General features: G+C 44.3%; 1 protein-coding gene across 12 annotated transcripts in view; it reads right to left on the bottom strand.

Annotated features, from left to right (window-relative positions):
- ARPP21 (cAMP regulated phosphoprotein 21) overlaps positions 1-15,660 on the bottom strand; it is a 201,264-nt gene extending 185,604 nt beyond the window's left edge. For 6 of the 12 annotated variants that reach the window (XM_074575358.1, XM_074575368.1, XM_074575374.1 and 3 more), the window contains exon 1: positions 14,900-15,660. The gene's annotated coding sequence lies outside the window, so the exon portion shown is untranslated. The remainder of the gene's footprint in view (positions 1-14,899) is intronic. The other 6 variants (XM_074575350.1, XM_074575363.1, XM_074575380.1 and 3 more) reach the window with 2 other exon arrangements.
- Between the last annotated feature and the right edge of the window lie 275 nt (positions 15,661-15,935).

Below are 15,935 nucleotides of genomic sequence, written 5' to 3'. Positions count from 1 at the left end.
TTTATCAGAAGAATTTAAATTCCCCCTGCTTGTTCCAGGTGCCTAAACAGCCAGGGTCTAATTAACTAATGATGCTGGCCAAACTGCAAAACCTATTTGTTTACCGGGTGACGTTACCACACATATATGCAACATCCTCCGGCAGCAAACTGGGCAGTATATATATAAAAGATCATGGCTTTAAAAGCTCATTTTCCATAGGCACAGGTCAGAGATGACACAGGCACCACATTTGTCATATAGCCAGCTAGTAAATGAGACTGCACTGTGCAGCAACCTGTACGTACACACCAAGTATATATTAATGGATCAAAAGATGACTCTTTTCTCTACATCATGTCCCTGCTTTCACTGGTGTGGGTTTGCCGTTTGGCTCTGCCAGCACCTCGTTCATCAACACTTGTTGCGTTTACAATTTTAATGCCACAGAAAGATGAAACTGAAGAAAAAACCAACACTTTATCACACAGAAACATTAATATCTCTCGACTGGAAACAAATTGCCCAAGGGATCTGCCTGATGCCTCCAAGCAGAGGAATGCTTTGAATGAAACTAGGCAAGGCGTGTGTCTAAAGAAATGTTTGATGCTGGATTATATGGTCTAACAGAATAATGCCATACAAATTAAAATAGAGAGCCTGCTTCATTTTTTTCTATAAATCCAATGAATGGTATCTGAATTGATACCTATAGAAAATATTAAGCTAAGTGGAAACCACTTTCAGCTATAATGTAAAAAAGAAACTCTGTGATCTACAAGCAATGTTAAGATGTGCTAGTCAACACCAAGTAACAGCTGCTCTTAAGGTTTAAAAAAAGAATTGATTAAAATAAGTATTTCAGCTATTGCAAAAAAGACCAAATGAAAGACGAAAACCAGCGCTGTGTGCTATTGACATACCAGAGGAGAATACAGAAAAGAAACTCAGAACTGAAAAGCCAGTAAAATAGGACGTTAAGTGAATTTTTAGAATTCTGTGCCTTGAGAAAGTCAAGAGCATTTTTGTTCCCCGTTCAGAATGAAAACAACACTTCAGCTTTTTTCTCTGAAATAAATATGGAGCTTCCCCCCCCCGCCCCGCCCCCCCAAATCTGCTATCTGTGTTAACAAAGGCGAAAAGACCAGAATGAACCTGAAGAACCAAATCCCCCTTTCTTCTCTCCTGGACCTACTGGAGGCAGAGTGGGGAAACCCAAAATGTTATGGTCCCTGCTCCATGTGACCTGTGCCCGGGTGACTCTGGACAGGCACCGTGTCAGCAGTCCTCCTGGGGATGGTGAGGGGACAGGGAGGAGGCTGGGAGAAAGCAGTGAAAATGAAAAATACGTTATGGAAACCACTGCAGCTGCACTCCCTTTCACAAATCTGTTTTCCTCTGCTCCAGCAGTGCACTCATTGTAAGGAGGTCTGTGGATGAAGAGAAAGAGCATCTTAGTCTTTGATGTTACCCTCTCCTTCCATGTGAGAACGGCACGGCATGTAGGTACCAGGCAGGACAGATCCTGACATGGGTGTCTTAAAAGTCACCCTCCTTCTGGAGGTCAATTCAAAATGCATTTTTTGTATATACGCACACAAAGGTTAGGAGGGAGGTACGACAAGAAGTGAAACGTGCCATAATCTTCCTCGCCGAGCTCTCACCAAAAGAAAGAGACTCCCGATTCAGAAGCGGGTGGACAGACGCATCCCTCTAAAGCTACACTGCAGATACAAGTGTTTTTGCAAAGAAGCAACAGAAGGTTTGATTATTCTGGGCCACCTTCGTATACTGCTGTTTAGGAGTAGTTTAGATATTTTGAAGAAATGAAAGAGGGTTTTTTATTATTTTTTTTTAATGAAGCTGTCAAACTTTGCAACTGCAGCTTCTCCCTCCCTCTCCTCCTTAGTTGATTATAAGAGAAAAACAGAAAAAAAGTCCAACACTTTTTTCCAGAATAAAATGAATTTTTTTTCACGTTTTTGTAAAAAAACCCCACACTGCTTCACTGCTTGCCTTTTTTTTTTTTTTTTTTTTTTTTTAATTTCCCATCCCCCAGTAGAGGAAACCTACATTCACCCATCTTTGCTGATATTTTAGCCCCTGGAATGACAGAAAAACATTTATGGTTAATTAGTCTAGCTTTCTTGTTTGTTAAAAACTCTTCATTACTGGCATATTATTCAATGTCTGAACTGTTAAAAAAAAAATACATAGATTTTCTTGTTAAAACAACAAATACATAATTATTTTTTTTTGCCAAAGTCTTTGGCCACTTAATGGCAGCATATTCCCAGATGCCATTTTTCCTGTTCTCCCACATAGTGATTTTCAACATCATTTATCATGTCAAGCAACTATCCTTAATATTTATGAATTATCTGACTGAAATGACACTTTTTCATGATAAGTGCTTTCTGTTTTAACACCAGAACTCTTACTGCTATAGAAAATGTCTATGTGCTGAGAAGAGCTGGCTAAAAGCACTTGCTGAAGCATTTTTTGAGAAGATTTGGCATTGGTTTTAGGTCATTTTCAGTGAACATCCCACATCATTTAAAATATCTCGCTGAAATTCACTTTTAATTAGAAGCGTTCATTTTTCAAATCGAAACTACTTTTCATTTCAAAATGGATGCTAATGGACAGCAAAAAGAAGTTTTCCTGGAGTAAAATGAAAACAAAAAGAATCCCTGACTTGACCCTCAAGCAGGTTGTTTTTTTCCCCTAGTTTTCGTAGATTTTTGGTCCACAAAAATTTTCAAGTTATTCAACCTTTGTGAAAAATTATAGTGGAAACATTTGAATTATAAATCTCAACATCGCCTTAATTAATTCATAATTCTTGTACATGTGAGAAGAGTTCCCCTGCCTGCTCCACGAGGAGCTCTCCCGAGCAGAAGAGGATCTGCCTGGACATTTGGAAACGTCTTGCTTGTTTGCACCACCAAAGAGAATCAAAGCCCCAGTACTCCTACTTCTTTTTTAGTTTCAGAGGCAGATCAAAAACATTCAGATTTCCTAAACAGATGGCATCTTTTTAAATTGTGACCGCATTGTCCGCGTGTGTCCCGTACACTGTACGGATTATTCCTCACAAGCGCTTGCTGGTGGCAGACCCAGCGGCACGTTGTGCCTTTGTTCTGCTCCTTGGCGCTTCCATAAATGTCTCCCCTTTGGAGTAGCGTGGGCTTTCTGCTGCATCTATGTCACCGGCATGTGTGAAGCCCTGCCATATTTTAATGGTATAAATATTAAGGAAAGGCAAAGCAAATAGAATAATAAATAAGGACATGCTCTCCCCCTGTTGCTACTGCTAAGGTACTATTTATTTGAAGCTAGGAGCGCCTGCTAGAAAGGTGATCTGAGGGGTGGGGGGTATAAAATGATGAATTGTTATTTTTTTACAGCATCGCATACACCCAGCATCTGTTCTGCCAGGTTTGCCAAGCAGATGTGTGCGCGCTGTGGGATCCCTGCCCACCCCCCGGACTATCCGGCTGGAGTTCACATCAAGGCACCACCGCAAAGCAGGCCCTCCACAGTGTCCGAGTGGGCACGGCCTCCAATAGATAAATTGAAGGGATGCAGTTTGTCCAAAATAATACTCTTGGTGTGTATTTTTTTGAGCTCTAAGCATGATTTGGGCTAATTGCAAATAGCAGCTTTGCTTTAACTGCAATCTGTTTTCTGTTTTTCCTTTGCTGAACGCTCATGCAAGTTAAGTACATTCTGGGGACTCTGTCCACTTAGCACGTGTCTCTGAATGAGGAAGGCTACTCGCCTGTAGGTAGGGGGCTGTCCTCCTTCCTTGGAAGCGGTCTCTCTCTGCTTGTCAGGCGACAGTCATCAGGTGACAACGCTGCATCCTGAGGAACCAAATATACCTACCTATTTTATAACCCACTGACACAAAATGAAGACTGAACGCCTTATAAACCCCAAACTTTTTGGATGAGTATTTTGCGAGCAGAAAACACAAGGCAGAAATTGCCATATAAATTGTTTGAGTAGTTCAGCCGGCCCCTTTCCCTGGCTACGTAGCTCTCTCTGGAGGAAAACACTAAGTTATTGAGGGCAGATTACCATCAACTTTATCGACTGTCTCTGAGTCACATGATCACCCCCACAGTACTAAAGTAACTGAGGGCAATGAAATCAATGGAGGTGGGCTGCTTCACACCAGCAGAGAAGAAGTCTTCCTATGCCTGCACCAATAATAGCTGTGAAAAAAACCTTAAGTGGGTTTACTCATGGGTCAGGGAATGGGGGTGGAAACAGTTTCTTGGTAAATCCAAAATCCTGGCCAAGGATCCAGAAGGAGATTAGTGTTACAGTGTCCCTCTTACTATCTGGGCTGAGCTGAGCTTGTTAGAAAGGTGTTAAAGATTCCTCTGCCAAGAGCACTTTGCAATAATCAGTTTATGAAAAATTCAATTTGGCAGCAAACTCTTGGCAGTCTCAAATCAACTGTACCTATTATACCCCAGTCACAAGTGGATGGGCAAAGGTGGCTCAGCACATCAGTCTCTCCTCCCCCTCCTCTGTGGCCTTGAAATTTGCTCAGCGATGCTGGAGGAGGGAAAAAACAGCGTTGTGTAACTGGTCTCCAAAACCCAGACAGCCATTAAGGACACGAAGGAGGAAAAAGAAGTAGTCAGAAACAAAAGACAGCCAGCTGCAAAGCTTCTGGCAGGAGCTTCCAGGTAGAAAGTCTGTTTGTGCGGGCTTCCCAGGGCAAAGGAAACAGCCTGTACCCTGTCACGACAAAATATTCACCCTGACTGGGAAAAATGTAAATGATGCTGAAGTGATAATGAGCACTCAAGTGGATTTCTTCCTGAAATGAGTCACAGCTGCTGTCAAAGCTCCGTCAATTTGATTGCTGTAGCAGGGCGAGAAGAAAGCTCTCAGGAATGCCACCTGAAAGCCCTTTCCCGTGGAAGAGTTCCACCAAGCCCAGGCAGGGACCCAGCAGCACAGGGCAGTGTGAACGTCTTCCCCATCCAGCCGGGAACATGGTTTCCACCTCCCTCCTCTGGGGAGAAAGCAGTCCCGCCACAAACACAAACCATTGCATTCTGGTGTATTGATATGTCGCGTTAGTAGCTTCACGACTGTTTTTCCACTAGAAGGCATTACTGGGACCAGGGAGAGTAGGCTGGAGAGGAGACAGATGGTATTTTCTCTCTAATTTTGGTGTTTGAGAACAGAATTTGCACAGTTTGTTCCTCAGTCAACCCTTACTTTCAGGATGAAAAAAACCTGTTACCTGCCAGAACATGAATGGTTTTGAAACATGCAATCAAAAAAAAAAAAACCCCAAAAAAAACCAACACAAAATTTAAAAAAGTGTGCAGAGGGGGAGCTTTCATCTTAAAGAGCTATGAAATTTGCATTCCTGAGGTCTGATGCTATGGTTATTAATCAGATGCTTTGGAGATATTAAAGACTCTCTCTCACTAATATCAAATGCGAACATCCTTTCTTCCTCAAGATTTCCCAACAGATCTTTAAAGTCTTGGAGTTCCTTTCATTCTTAATATGCACCGTGATTATCTTGTGTCTGCAGAGTTCTCCTTTACGGCCAGAGTTTAGTATCTTCCCCTCTCCAGCAGATCTCCTCTTCTTTTAGCTAGGGCTCCATTTCAGGTAACTGCTATTCTAAAACCTAATTTGCCCATTTATATTAATACGTTGCCCTCAGAAGAACAGAATTTGGAAGCTCAGCCTGACATCTGCTGTGCCCATGGTCCACCAACTTACACGGTGTTATCCTGTCACAGGAATCTGCAAGCCTAAGTAAAAACCCCAGCTGCAATTAAGTGAAATCTCCTGCTCCGTTTGATGTGGACAAATGACTTTATGTTGCTCTTTCCCATCTTACTGGCTGTACTGAGAGGTGGGCAAGGAGCAGATGAAGTTTGTAAGGTGCATGGGCAACCCTTGTGCAGAATGAGACTCCTCTCCATTCCTTCCTGGGTAGGGCAAGCTGATTCCCATGTACGGGAGCCTTTTCAGGGATGAACACTGCAGAGAGAGGGCAAAGTAGTTTGCCGTCGAAATGACAGGAGAAAGAATTCCCATAAAGCATGAGAAAGCCATGGACAAACCTTTGGAAATAGTGGGCGAGAAGGTAAATGTTATTTTACATATGCAAAACACAGGCTCCGGGCAAATCGTGTTTGCTCAAGGAGCACCCGATGCTGCAGCTGAGCTGATGCAGGAACCCCTGGCCTGCTCGGGCCGTGTTCCTCTGACTCTCCCTCACAAGCACACGTGCACACTCATTCACGTACATCATCTTAATTAAAAGTCTCCAAAATCCAAATGCAAAGCATTCCCCCTGTTCCCACCACCCTTCCGCCAACCGCCACTCGCTCCGCTGAAGGTGTAAATAGGTCAGGTGTTTCCATGGCCACAGCGAACCAAATAAGCAGTTGGGGTTCAGCAAGCAACGTGGCTTTTTTTAATTGTTCCAGTGCCAGGTAGCACGAGGTGTGCGGCACCACGCTGACAGTACCTAACTATCTCCTCTTGCTCATCAGCGACGTGATGGCTGGCACCATCCCCTTCCCCCCCGAAACCGTTATCTCCTGCAAGCTTCAACAGGCAGCTCCCCTCATGGGGTAGCGCTGATGAAAAGTACCTTTCACACGGAAAATGTCTCTTTGCATCGCCACTGCAAGTACTAATTGCCAGTTCCAGTGCGGCATTGAACCTATTTGCACAAGGTGTAATTAAGTTGTGACTCACAGACAGAGGATGCTGCACAGGCCAAAAAGTATAAAATAAGCCTAAAAGGGGACTAGACAAATTCACGAGGGACATATCTAACCAACAGGATGGTTGGGATGCCACACCATTCAGGAAGCCCCTCCTAAACCTCTCAATGCCTGAAGGTGAGGAGCTGTAGTGCGGAAGGGAGTTTTTTGTAATTATGTCCTATTTCTTTCCCAGCGTCCCTGCTGTTCCCCAGGATCCCAAGCTAGATGAACACATAGTCTTCCACCTCCTCACCTTGCATAACAAACAGAAAATTTGGTATGAACTGTGGAGCTGATGGCTCCAAATCTGAGCAGTGTAGAGATGCCTCTGACCCTAGTTGATGGCCTGGAGGGGAACACCCTGGACACTAATGGGATCAGCCCTGTGCTGCACATTTGACCAGTTGTCACAAGGCATTTTTCTGACTTCTGATTTTTTCTGTGTGGTGAATCATCAGGCTACTACAGCACAGATCAGTTTTCACTCAGTGAAAAGCACCAGATCTTTCACACATCACAGACTGAGTTATTTGTCAATAAAATTGCTCATTTAAGACTGATTTATCTCCCTTTCCAGGGGCCAGACAAGGGGATGTCTACTTTGGCTAGCGTTGCTCATGAAAGCACTGGCTGGAAGACTTTGTCCCATAACCCGCCACCTAAAACCATCCCCATCTCAGCTGTGATGCTCATTGAAACCTCCTTGCAATGCAGAAGAAGGTTTTACGAGGAGTTGTCAGAGCAAGACTTAAAGCAGGCTGCCTCGCTGACCAGCAGGAGCCCTCCCAGTTTCCCCATCCTGTAAAACAGACATACCAACCTCTTCTGCAAATTGTCAAGCATATGGACCCCCTGACAGAAATACTGCTACAGAAGTAAAAATAGTAACAGAAATACTAATAATCCAAATATGCTATATGATCCTGGGATTTCAGTTCAGGCTCTAATGGCACACGGTTGAAGTGTTGCAATTTCTTGGGTCCTGTGTTTATCCCCCAGGTCAGCAAAGAGAAAGAGGGTCCACACCAAGACCTCCTCTCCTGTAACCAAACAGCTCAAACCTCCACAGAGGGAGCCTGAGTTTTCCTGACTGATTTCTTCTACTACAAGCTTACACGCTTCTCTAAAAACCATCTCAGTTACACTTCCCACCTTTTGGCAGTCTGGCTTACCAAAGGAAACTGGGACTACAGTTGTATTGCCTGGGCCACGCTGAAGCCAACGATGGTGGTCTTCATGTCTGGTTCAGTCATCTCAGCAAACTGGGCCTTGAAACTTGGTGTTGTCTCCTGCCAACATCACCACCACAAATAACCAGTTCCAACCAAAGCAGCCGCTCTTGCTCTTGCCCTTCCATAAGTCTTCTTCTTGCACAACCAATGGGCCTTTAAATTCAGGGTGTTGTTGAAGGCTTGACAAACAGTTCAGGGGTAACTACCAGCTCAGCTCCCTGCCCTTCCCCAGCTTATTGGCTTGACACCGCTCTTATGCCCCCAGTGTCTAGAAGTGTGAAAAGGCAAAGGATTTTAATTTCAAGGCAAAATTCCTCAAACTTAATTGTTATTTGAGGCTTTGTATTTAACCTCCAGTCTCTCTCAGAAACCTGATAAACATACGTTCCCAGTTTGAAAATATTGATTTTTTCCTCCTCAGTATTTTTTTTTCCTTAGTGAAATGAGAATCAGTAGAGATTTTCTTTTTTAACAGGATAAGATCTGGCATAATGTACAAGTATCACCTTGTCACGACAAATAAGCTTTACTTATTCATTGGCATTAGCAGTGTCCACGCAGCCCTGGGAACAGCGTGTTGTTGTTTCAGCTCATTACTGCGCTGTCAGCAAAAGGAGAGCAGTAGGGCCGAAATTCAACCCCCAGATACGTGTGGCACCGCTTGGAGCCTGCAATGGGGAGCAGTGTTATGGGTGGCTGTAAAAATGTGCTTTGGAAAGTCAAAGAGGACTTGGAAAGGTCAAAGCATGGGTGGCAGCAGACGTGGTGCTCCCCTCTAACTTCTTCTCTGATCTTCACAAAATTGGATCCCTCATCTGTAAAGTGGGGATAACCATATTCACAACCACTCTGTAAAGCATATAAAATCTACAAATAAAAAGAACGGTAGCAAACCAGATAACCCCACCGCTACCAGTTAGCTGTCTTCTAGGGAAACGTTATCTCTCCAACAGATTCTTATAATTAAGATAAATATGATGCTGGAACCAATATATGTTGCATATAATTATCTACTCCCCCCACCCATTTCCTCCACCCCCATTTTTTTTTCTATGTGAAACCTGGTAGTCTTGCTTACCAAATAGATTTAGCCCTATTCGGGTTTTCTGTAATAGAACAATTATTTGATCATTAAAAATACAGGGTTTAGGGAACAACGGATTAATGAGGAGGGAAGGTAATGCAATACTATGGAAACTATATTGCAGGATTCACTATTGTATACTCCCATGGTCAGAGTCCTGCATTATAATCCTGTGATGCCAGAGATGTACTGAACAGCAAGTAATCCTAAAATCCAGTTAGCTTAGGCGTAGTGTACTTCAGGAGCACAGGAAATAGCAAGAATCTACCCCGTCACACTGAACTACCATAGTTATGGGACATGATCAGGAAAAAATGCTTTGTTTTGTTTTGCAGACCTCACTTTCCAAGAGCTGGTACTCAGTAGGTCTATATAGCAACTGTTGGGCCATTGCCTAATATTGTAAGTCAAATCGTAGGTCACTACATGCCTATTCCAAAATAATCCTCCCTCCCTGCCAAGTCCTAAGTCCCAGAAACCCTTATCATGGATAAGAAAATGGGAGATATGCAATCAGGTGCGCAAGAAGGCATTGAAATGACAAAGCTTCTAAAATTATAAGTATACTATACAATTTAACTTCACTGCTGATGTTATGAACAAACAGTAACTCCCTTGGACAGTCCCAGTAGTCCCACTGTAGACACCAGCACCCCGTCTGGGAGGGGACATTAAATGCTCTTCTGGCCTCTCCCTTATTCACTAAACACCATCCATCTTAATTACCAGTGGCTCACAAAAAATCAAAGTTTTAGCACTGGAATCTTTGGAAACTAGAGCTTGATTGTATAAAAGATTTGGTTTTGGTTTGTTTTTTTTTTTTTTCTTGCGGGGTGGTGGTGGGTTTTAGGGTTTTTTTTCTGGATAGTTGCCCTTTGAATGTGGACAGCTGGATAGCTTCCATTACACGGAGTGGGGTTCTCGAGGGGGAAGAAACACAAAGAAAAGAAATCCCACAGAAAGCATTCTGAAATGCATTGTACAAGACCTTAAACGTTGAGGCTAGGCAGATAATTTTAGTACTCTCATTCCCTGTCTGCCCACTAACCCTTAGACACATAGTGAAAAAAAGGTTTTCAGTATGGAATTTCTTATGCATTCCTTATGTGTTTATAAGGAAAGTAAAAGGAGGTGACACTGTTTCACTGATTTCGGGGGGTAAGGCTTCTGAAGCTACCTCAGAACGTTAAAAATATAGCCAGTGTATTCTCCCCACTCCTTTTTTGTTGGTTTTTTTTTTTAAAAACAAGAGATGCTAACCTGTTTCTGGAACAATCCCTTCCAGATTGCTAAATCAATTAATAGATTTCTTAACCAAAGTCTTAATTAATTTTGTAACACTGCATTCAGGTAATACTTATCTACCCAGCAAAACTAGCATGGAGAGCTTACCAAGTTGACCACTGCAGCAGTAGCAATAGAGGTCTGTTTTCTGGTATTCAAATAAAAATGAGCAAGAGAGAAGAGAAAAATCCATACAAAAATGGGGGGGGGGGGGGGGAGTAAAATACTGTAAAAAATTATAAACAGGAACACTTGGAAACTCCAGGGCAGAAGTTGAGTCTATGGCCGTCTATGTATTAGCATGTATCATATATAATGAGTCAGTGCCTGGGGCAAACTGGCTGACTGTCCCCATCTTCATGGCAGCCCTGATAACAAGGGCAAGAAAAGACGGTGTTTTAACCATGGATACAACAGTGGGCCCTCAGCTCCAGACAGTGACATTAGACAAGCCGCAAGGGAAGATGTTTTGTAACCTTAGCTATGACAACTGAGAACCTACAGCTGCAGCAGTACTTGACTTGGATCTGGATCAGCCTTAGATTACAGCGACTGTATGCAGCAAACACAGTTTTATTCATGCCTGGCTATTACAAATAAGAGTCCCTGCCTCCCTACCTTTTTTCCTTAGAGAAAGAAAATCAGAAAGTATTTTTGCTCCAGCACTGCCTGGAGGATCTATAGCAACATGATCTTATTTATTACCCGTCACTTCTACGCAAACATTTCCTACTGTGTCAGACCAACCATTTATTATATCATTTCTCTCTGAGGCCTCAACATCATCCATCACGAGTAGTCACCTACCCTGCTCCCGCTCTGGGCCTTTGCACTGCACAAGGATCCACCAGTGCGGACACCAGGGGCCTGGGCTGCTGCTGTTTCCCATTTCCTCACTCTTCCATGACCACTTGGCCTGCCTGGAGCTGCCAACATGTTGCTAAGGGTTCAATGGGGCACCTTCTTTATGAGCCTTCCCTACCAACCACCCCTTAATATAGGAGATGCCAACCTGCCAGTTTTGTGAACACCTCACCTCTTTCCTTTTAGAAGAAACGGATGGAGGTTTCCATCCCTGTGAATAATCGCGTTGCCTTCCCGCCCTCCCCTCCCCACACACATATGGACACCTTTAGCCTGAAGACTGGGATACACAGATTTTTACCTAACCTTTCTTAATCACTGCAGGGAAGAGGTGGGAGCGTATGCAAAGGTGCAGTTGCCATTGTAGCAGCAAGGGACAGATGGCTGAACTTGCCAGGAAAGCAACAGGGGAAACCCAGCATTAAATAGATAGATCTAAGGCAGCTCTAAATTCAAGGCAAAGACATCTAAACATAATCACTTATAGTGAGAACGTGTTAACATTACCCTAGTTTGCCAGTGAAGTTTGTCAATAACAAGTGAGGCAGGAACAGAAGGCACCTGGACAGCAACAGACTCAGCTCCACGTGGGTACATCCGCCTCAAACCTCCCCAAAGGATGGGTCATGTAGCCCTCAAGTACCTCTACAGCCTCTGGTAAGACTGTTCATGCATTCTTTTTCCGTGTTTCAAATAATTTCTCCCCCCTCTTTTGGTTTTGGGGAGGTGAGAGTTTGTAAACAATACACAACTGTAGCTATTAACAAACTTATCTGGAAATTGCCTTCGCTCTGGGGAGCATCTGGTAGAAAATCTGTCCCAGTCTTCTATTCCCAGTCTCTCTGCCAAACAGCCTTTCTCCCTTGCTCTTTGTTTCTAGACTTTGGTGAGGAGGGAGCAGGCCACCATCAGATTTTCTGTGCCAGAGAGGGAAAGAAGTGTTCTTTACGAATTCACAGAAGTGCAGGATTGTCAATAGACGACTGAGGGATACCTTGCTCGCATGCTTGGTTATCACCAGCTTCACCAGCAGTGGTGTCAGAATCCAAACAGCATCGATTTTATGAGTAGCTAGCCCATGTTTTGTATGTTATAGAAATCATATTCTTAAATGCATACATGTATTTATAGTCCTAGGCCATAGGGAAAGGCAATATAAGTTGAAGAAGCAAAGGGGATTGTCTTCCTCACTAGCTAGATGCGTACATCATTAGAGTATATTCTTCTGTTTCCTTAACACCGAATTAAAATCATTCTGACCAGGTAACATGTTTACAGTAACAGCGGGGATTCCCATTCTGCTTAGAAATGGAACTGGATTTTCTCATATGTTGCAGTGACATTACAAGCTAAATGCCTGAGAAATTACTAGAATGATGGAAGCTAAGTTATGAGTATGATGTGCTACATAATGTAATGCAGGAGCCCATAAACCCATAATGTCAGTTTCTTATGAAACTGATACATAATTTTAGCTTAAAAAAAAAAGAATTGTGCAGATACAGCAATGCCTGCGTGACCTGCTTGGTTACGAAAGGTCAATTGCAAAACTTATTTGGATACGCTCTCTAACTCCTATGCAAGATCAGTCATTTGTGTACAAACTCTGAGAAACATTTTATTCTTCTCAACCTTTTGTAACTCTAAACATTTCTCATAATGGTTAAATAAATAAACAAAGCTTTATATTAACATGCTATCCTGTCTCCAGCACTGCTGGAGATCCACACGCTCATTGATGCTTTCCTACCTGGACACAAGATCCTCCGCAAGGCGACAGACCTAGCTCTTCAGGGACACAAATCACTGCTTCTCTCCTGAGGGACTCTTAGCTGCTGAGTTCAGCGGCAGTGAAATCTACTTTCATCTTGTATTTAAAAACTGGCATCAAGTTTGCAAATGGCTTCTCTATGAGCTGCTTAGAGAGGCACTTTTTAAGTCACAAATAAATGACTTTAAAAGGGAGATGGTCATGCCTTTTCCCCGTGCCTCAGCACGTCTCCCTTCAGTAAAACTCTGGGCCTTCAGCACTGGCCCGTCTCTGCATGGGAGCTCCTGCCTGGGCATGGCTGAAGCACTGGTTTGAGGTGCAGCAAATTCAGCTTCACATATCAAAATAAGAGGAATAGAAACCAGGGTGGGTGCATGGTGGGAAGTAGAGAAGGAGCTGAAGAAAGGTTTGGCTGGAAGCATGAGTCAGGGCATTAAGAGATGTATGGGATTATCATAGTTTACATAGTGTCCTCATTGCCAACGAACCACGTCAAGTCCCCAGCGCAGTGCTGGCTGTGGAGAGGTTAGGAGCAGCAGGACAGTAATAGTATTACAGTAGCACAGTGTCCTCAGTCAGAGGTACCGGCCCGGAAAGGATTTCGCAACCCCCCCAGGATATTACGATTCCTGCAGCAAAGAGCCCCTGGTGCACTTTGAGGCACGACCACACATGCAATTGTCACATGTAGCACTGAGAAAAGGCATTTTCTATCTTTTTTGCCAAGACCATGTCCAAATATTAATGGCTTCAACCAAAAACCTCTTCCGGAAAAAATTTAGACCTAGACTGCTCCTGGAGACACCTGACACTTGTGAAATGGGACCTCCCGCATCAGTTCCATGTTGTATTGTTTGGCCCAGATAGCACTTATTTATTCCACAACTCCCCCAAAACTGTTTCACCGCTACCCATAGTTGGAAATAGTGAGGACGGCGCTGACCCACAGCCTGCCACAGTCAAGGCAAGGATGCCCACTGATTTCAGTGCTCTTTGCATCAATCTGACTCTCCAGGAGCACTGCTGAGGCTGACCTTCTGCCCTTGGTAACAGAAAACACTGAATTACAGAGATGAGCCTCTTATTTTTTTTTTTAATTATTTTGGGTTTTTTTTTCTCTTTGTTTTGGATGCAGCAGCAGTTTCTGTCTTCCAGCACATGGCAGACTGTCACGCTGCAGACAGAGCCTGCTCGACTCCCTGAGCAAACCTGCCTCGCTCCACCCGTGAGCCTGCACATTGGCACCACGCAGGCACACGCACACGCTGCTCAGCAGAAGTCACACTGCGGCACACGGGTCTCTGCTGATCTGCCTGACAGCCCTGCCTCTCCTCACACGCTCCACCGAGAGGGGGTCACATAGAGGGCACAGGACACTAGAAATGAACGTGTGAAGCATTAGGAGCCTTTCGGCTCCCTTTTCCTCTATGCTAAGTAAACACCACCTAGACATTTTGTTGTTTTTACCAAAAGCTATTACGGTTAAAAAAAAAAAAAAAGAACAAAGATGGGAGACCGTAAGATATTACCCCTGAGCAGGCAGATCACATACTTTTAGAGCAGAGCAACCACGCTTCTCCCCTCCCCACAAGTGCAGTCAGCACATTTGATTTCTTTTTCTATATCTCTCCCATGTTTATTATTAAAACACGTCATCACCATCTAATCACCACTGGAATTGAAAGTAACTTTGCACAGGAGCATTCTAAAATTAGAGAACGCCGATTAAAATTAATGCAAACCCAAAGTGCTGTGCTGTAAAGAAAGCACGGCCAACAGATGAGCAAACGCAACCCAGATCTGCTAATTTCACGGTGCTGATACTTGATTTTTAGTAATTGTTTGTGTGTGTTTCCCTCCTCTAAGAGTAGCGCCGCAAAACCGTCAGCCCGGAGCTCTGCTGAGACCTTCTCCTTACCCCATCCACACAGCAGGAGTAGTCCCAATCCAGGAGCTTCCCGTTTTTCCACTCCAGAGGAGTCACGGTTTGCTTCTCCCTGCAGCAGCCTCCCTGGGCACCCGCTGCCCCACTCCACGTCCCGCAGACAGCTGGGGCCAACCCCGGGGGGCCGGGACATCGCAGCGATGGGACACGGCCCTTCCTGATATAATGGGAACGCCGGTGCCAGCGCCGGCATCGGTCCGGGCGGGATTCCAGCGCGGCGTCCGTCCCGCACCTGTCGCAGGGCACCAACCGGGACAATCAGCTGCGCAGCTAATATTAACCACCCGCGCCGCCGGCACCAGGGAAGCGTGGCGGGGACGGGAGTGTGATCCAGTCACAGAGCAGCTTGTAGGGAAATAATTGTCCAGCTCGGCCTTTAGTTAAAAGGAAAACAAAAAAAGAGAGAATATTCCACCGGACAGACAACCTGCAGAGAAATCCCTGAGCCACCCCGTGGTCCTTTCCCATTCATCACATTAGCCTGCTTTTCTCTCCAGGAATGGTTTTGGTCCTTCCAAAATTACTGGCCACAAATAGGACAGGATATATTCGTATTTACTCTCTCTGCTACCTCAGCACCGACAACCTCAGGTCCTCCAACAGGCAGAAGAGAAAGGCCAGGCTGAGCCTCAGCCATGCCGAGGGTGACAGTGGCACAATCACACAATTTAGTGGCATGCTTTGATTTGTGGCTACTGGGAAAGCACCATGACAGCGCTGTTGCACGCAGCAAGAAGGGAAAATAAGCTAGTGCTATAAGTGACTCACAAAAACCAAAAGCAAGAAAACCTTCCCACCCAGCATAACCTGCAATGATAACATAGCATGTTAAAGTCCTGCTTAAAATAAAACACCCACAGAACTGAGCCACTTTTTTATTTCTTAAGGAATTTTTTCAGTGCTTGAATCCACCTGCTGCCTGGATATTGCAGGGGTCTCCAAGGCACCAGGGGATGCGATGAAGGCATGCACTGCAGAAGCAATAAGCACCAGAGGGCAGCTTAAATAC

The sequence above is a fragment of the Larus michahellis genome, chromosome 2, assembly GCF_964199755.1.
Source record: "Larus michahellis chromosome 2, bLarMic1.1, whole genome shotgun sequence".
NCBI classification, from domain to species: domain Eukaryota; kingdom Metazoa; phylum Chordata; class Aves; order Charadriiformes; family Laridae; genus Larus; species Larus michahellis.
The sequence above is the reverse complement of the archived record's forward strand: the minus strand, read 5'-3'. Positions and strand labels throughout refer to the sequence as shown.